Genomic DNA, 5,733 nt, shown 5'->3' with positions numbered 1-5,733 from the left:
ATCATTTGAAACAAAATTTGTTTCTTTTCCTTTGTCATCCTTCTTCAAAGATGTTTGGTAAAGATCGACTAGCTGCCTTGGGGTACGACAGGTACGTGACCAATGGCCCTTTCCACCACAACGGAAACACTTATCCTCTGTTGATTTATTTTGCCCAATATTTCTTTCTTTATCCCATTTCTGGTGAGATCCTCTCTTTTGAACATAATTTCTTTTTCTCTCATAATTTTTTTTGTTACTAAAATCTTGCGATTTACCTCTTCTGGGATAATTTGCCATATTTACTTTAGAAAATGGGGCGGCGCAAGTTGGGTGCGCTTCATCATTCTTTAGAAGCAACTCATTGTTGCGTTCAGTAACAAGAAGGCAAGAAATTAACTCAGAATATTTTTTAAACCCTTTTTTTCGATACTGCTGCTGCAGGAGCACATTCGAGGCATGGAAGGTTAAGAAAAATTTCTCCAACATATCATGATCAGTTATCTTTTCCCCACATAATTTCATTCTTGAGGTGGTTCGAAACATTGCAGAATTATATTCATTTATGGATTTAAAATCCTGTAGACGCAAGTGCGTCCATTCATATCGGGCTTGAGGAAGTATCACCGATTTTGATGATTATACCTTTCTTCAAAGTCTTTCCAAAGATCTGCAAGATCTTTTAATGTGAGATATTCATTTTTCAATCCTTCGTCAAGATGATGACGAAGAAAAATAATTGCTTTGGCTTTATCCTTTTGGGATGCATTATTTTCAACCTTAATGGTATCTCCAAGATCCATTGAATCAAGATGAATTTTAGCATCTAATATCCATGATAAATAATTGTTTCAGATATATCAAGAGCATTGAATTCAAGATGAGAGAGTTTCGACATAATGAAAATCTGTTACCTGAGTCTTCCTAAAAATTTGATCAGAGTCTCGTGCTGATAACGTGTTGTAAATTAAATAAATAAATAAGGAAAATGTAATGAATATAAAAGTATAATTATATAACTCTAATAGTAATATTCACCACAATTATTATCACAATATAATAGATATGATTAGTATATTTAATATTATAGTAAGATATATAAAGAGAGAGAATAGTAATTAGTGATATGAAAGAGAGAGAAGAAAGATAACTATTGCTTGTGTATAAATAGAGACAGAATAGTATTTGTTGTTGTGTAACATCAATGGAGGCTTAACTTCCTATTTATAGGCATACAAAAGGAATATTGTCAACCTTCATTAATTTTCATTCTCTCTTGAAAATGTAAGTCTCGTATAGAAAATGGGCATCCATATCCCATTCTTATCACAACAACCACAATATATTTCTCATCATTTTTATCTTTGCTGCCCTTTTACTCTTTTCAGGATTTTTTAATTTAAATAATAAAATTGAGAAAAAAATAAATCAATTTATGAATTCTTGGTTTGTAGATATTTAACTCTTTTTGAGAATTTAAAAATATATTCACTACAAGATTCTCACTAATTGATGGAGGTTTTATAGTGGAGGTTTTAAAAACCTCCCCAACATTATCTATTTGTGACAATTTACAAAACTCCCAAAAATAAAAATGTTAGTATTTTAAAGGCCCAAATAAACTCTCAAAGCCCATAGTAAAGATGCAAACAAGGGCTAGCTTCTAGTAGCTTCGAGTGAGATGGAGAGGGAGCAAGACCTAATCATAACCGTCGTCCTCGCCATCGCCCTGCCGTTGCTACCGCCACAGCCACCGCCACTGCTACAGCCATTCATCTGCCAGCGGCGAAGAAAGCGATGAAAAGCAAAGCTTCTCCTCCAAAAACAAATTCTCTTCCCGCAATGCTTCTTCCAAGTACGATTTCGTTAAGGTCCGTTTCGAAACCTCAATTTCAATATAGATATCGAAAATTTTCTTCATTGCATGAATGTACATAATCAATCATTTTGGAATCTATTTTCTGTTCAGTTTCAATTGGTTTATTTGCTTCTATAGTGTGAATATCGATTCCCTTGTGTTTTGTGCTTATAGGTGAAGGTGCGGTTGGGTGATAATGCGGATCACTACTATGTTCTGTCTAGATTTTTGCTCAGTAGGTGCGGTTGGATGATAATGCTGCAATGTGGATTCGATTTGGTTAGTATCATTTGTGATTTGCTTGTTGGTTGCAGATTCCCAATCATGTAGCTATTAAAATTGCTCTTGAACTGAAGAAGCTGCTCATTGACAATAGCCTTCTAGATGTGTATGAATTATTCGCTAACTATTTCAGTGGGTCAATTCTAGAGTGGATAGGCCAAAAGAAAAACCTGTAGTTTCTTGATTTCTCTCAAAACTTATTTTACGAAACCATTCCTTCAAATTTAAGTGATGTCATTAGAATGACTAGATATTGGGAAAAATTCATTTCTCTGTCTTTCTAATACCATCCACTGTATTCTAATGATACTGATCTTTGTTGCTGGTGGTAACTTTCTGCTTTTGGTAGGAAAATGGCCAGTGCTGGTTTATCTGGAACTCTTTTGTCAGGAATTGGAAATTTGAGCCATCTCCGAACATTGTGAGTGTCTCTCTTATTCTCCACATAAATTGCCTATACTTTTCAAACTTAATGGTGAATTGTGGTGTATTGTTGACTCAGCAGTATCTGAAAGATGCCTTGTTTATTATGCTTTTTATTCATAAATAGTCATAATAACCTTCCACTAATTTTTAATAGATGCCAAACAACGGTAGGAGAAAAATAAGTAGTCATAAAATACAATGAACTCATTTTATCATGTGACTAAGTGAGTTTTTTCATTGCTGAACTTAGGTTACTACAGAACAATCAGTTATCTGGTCCTATCGCGGCTGAGATAGGCAAGTTGTCAGAGCTTCAAACTCTAGAACTTTCCAGTAACCAGTTTGTTGGAGGAATTCCTAGTTCTTTGGGCTTATTGTCTCAACTAAGTTACTTGTGAGTGTGTTTTAACAAATAGATAGATGATGATGTTATTTTAACCCTGTTTTTTTTGTTCCCCTTAAATTTTAATTTTATTCATTAGTGTTTCTCTAACTCCATGGTTCCTAATTCAATCATGCCAAGCTTTTCAGGTGGCTCAGCAAAAATAATCTATCTGGACAGATCCCTCCACTTGTTACTAACTTGACAGGTCTTTCATTTTTGCATGTCCTCTACTCCTCTATGAAATTTTGTAATACCTTTACCTCCTCAATCAGTCAAGTACAGTTCCATAACCTTATATTTTTTGAAGGGACTTGTCATTTAATAATCTCAGTGGTCCCACTCCAAAAATTTTGGCAAAAGGTTACATGTGAGTTCTTTAATTGTATTAGCTTTTTTGCCTAGATATGCAACAGCTAAATTCTGATTATCCTATTAAAAAGAAGAAACACTTGTAGCACTTGTAGCACTTTAGATTGTTAGAAAAATAAACTAAATTTTGACTAAGTATTTTATTTATTTATTTATATATTGTGTGCTACAAAAGAATTTCAGGTTTTTATGATGGCTGAGTCAGGGGTGAAAAAATTCAGCCTAAACATCAAGAAGACTGGAAAAGGTGTGCTCCCTAAAAATGAAAAAGGTACGATCCCCAACAAGTTTCAGAATGTTATTGTTAATTAGCATTTCATTTCACTTTATGGACATGTTCTATCTTATAGAAAATCTTATTTTTGTACATGCAGTTTTTTGGATCTTAGTGGTGTATTGTTTTAAAACCAATAGTGAGACAATAATATAAACCATGCATTTCAGGTCCATATTACTAATGCTAAAATATGGAATGCATAGGATCTAAGTATCAAGGAACTGGCTGAATAGATCAGCTTGAGAAGGGAATGGTACGCATAAAAGAAGATCTATCTTTGAAGCATATTTTAGATGAGATAGAGACGGGTGGTCCTACTGCTATGATGAGGTTTGGATGGCAAAATTTCTTATCTTTTTGGCCATTTCAAAATTTCTATCAGTTCAATGTTTTCCAAATTTTAAATAGTTTCTAAAGTGTTTCAGGTTGTTTGTGCAATTTGTAACACTGAGCAGCCGATAAGTATTTTCTTCCAACTTATTTCTTGGAGATGGACTAGGCTGAATTTGATGCATAATTCCAGCTAGGAATTGTTAATATTTTTACTTCCTCAATGATGCTGAATGTTTTTTTAATCAATTTGCAGATAGGAAAACAACAGATTCATTGTGATGAGTGTGAAATCTGTAGGTACGGTTTACTTAGCTGTGTTGAGTATATACATATCTTATGTCACTTGAATTTATGACATACAAGCTAATTTTTTATGATCTAATTTAAAAACAGGGTTGGTGGTCAAGAGAACTATTTCCACTGTGAAAAGTGTGGTATGCATTCATCATTCAATCAGCATTGTGCATTTTTTTTCTTTCCCTTTTGTTTGTTTTTCCTAAGCTTGTCCATACTTTGTTTTTCTGTGAATAATTAGAAGAGTTTACTGCTTTCAGACTTTGGTTTATCAGTATCATTGAATAATTTTTAAATTTAGTCCTTGATCAATGGCATGCAAGGTCATGCTATTCATAGAATAATTTTTTGTGAATAATCTGCAGGGTCATGCTATTTAGTTACACTACGTGACAATCATTTGTGTGGAGAACTCCATGGGCATGTGCATTACTGAAGCTGCTGTTATTGCAATTATGTAGTTATATGATATTAAAACATTGAAGTTATTTTATTTTATTTTTTTTAATGAAAAGCAAGTAATAGTTATGAAGAACAATATCATATGTAATTATGTTTGGAATTATTGACATTGAGAACTTTTATATATAGAGAGTTATCTTATATTGAGAAATTATTATTTTTTTGGTGTCATTGAGGAATTATTGTGCTATAAAAGATTTAGTTTTTAAATTTTAATGTAAAAAAAATTAATTTGAGTAGTGTGTAAATGAGAAAATTAATTTGTGGGGGTTTTAAACTGCCACAAAAAGTGATTTAAAACTGCCACAAACACCAGTATAAAACTCCCACTAAACACACACAAAACCTCCACTGAATAGATCGTGGAGGTTTTTAAAAACCCCCACAAAAGACCTCGTGGCACCTCAAATTTTGGAGGTTTTAGAAACTCCCAAAAACTATTTGGTGGGGGTTATAAACCTCCACAAATAAGAAAAAAAACCTCCACAAATAAACAAAAATCTTGTAGTGATTTAAATCTCTAACATTTTCAAAATCTGGACATATTAATCTCTAGGTGTAACTTGTTCAACTTTAAAATTCTCCCACATATGCATCTATATCAATTAAGTCAGTATAATGGAACTAACGTTTGATTTTTTTGTTGAATCTGACAAACCCAAGTAATTATGAGAGATCGAGATATTCAAATTTTAAAAAGGTTTGAGACTTTAATATATTTTTAAATTTTCAAAAATTTAAATATTTGCAGATCAAAAAATTAATAATTTATTTATCATTTTTCTGAAATTTATTTATCCAAATAAATCTAAATAAATCTGAATTTATTTAAATAAATAAATTATTTTTTTATTTAAATAAAAAACCCCTCTTTTTCACTCACCTACTCTCCCTTTCCACCAAATTCCCTGAGATGTGGGATAGCATTGCCACTGCATACACACAAGGTTACAAATATATCTTCTCTGCAAATGTGATAAGTATAATAAATTTTGTTAATTATCTCTATGCCAGTGCATGTAAACGAGATAGATGAAAAAAACTATATGTACTACATATGTAAACGAA

General features: G+C 32.3%; 2 long non-coding RNA genes across 2 annotated transcripts; both read left to right on the top strand.

Moving 5' to 3' along the window:
- The first annotated feature begins 1,701 nt into the window (after positions 1-1,701).
- Positions 1,702-3,297, top strand: LOC107481356 (uncharacterized). Its single transcript, XR_008002874.1, has 6 exons — positions 1,702-1,850; positions 2,012-2,116; positions 2,469-2,540; positions 2,796-2,939; positions 3,077-3,135; positions 3,238-3,297. It is a non-coding gene; the product is annotated as an uncharacterized LOC107481356 (long non-coding RNA).
- Positions 3,298-3,479: 182 nt separating this feature from the next.
- On the top strand, positions 3,480-4,789 carry LOC107481369 (uncharacterized). Its single transcript, XR_002372582.2, has 4 exons — positions 3,480-3,570; positions 3,744-4,206; positions 4,303-4,343; positions 4,569-4,789. It is a non-coding gene; the product is annotated as an uncharacterized LOC107481369 (long non-coding RNA).
- Positions 4,790-5,733: the final 944 nt, after the last annotated feature.

Source organism: Arachis duranensis, chromosome 1 (assembly GCF_000817695.3).
Source record: "Arachis duranensis cultivar V14167 chromosome 1, aradu.V14167.gnm2.J7QH, whole genome shotgun sequence".
In the NCBI taxonomy this organism is placed as follows: Eukaryota; Viridiplantae; Streptophyta; class Magnoliopsida; order Fabales; family Fabaceae; genus Arachis; species Arachis duranensis.
The sequence above is the reverse complement of the archived record's forward strand: the minus strand, read 5'-3'. Positions and strand labels throughout refer to the sequence as shown.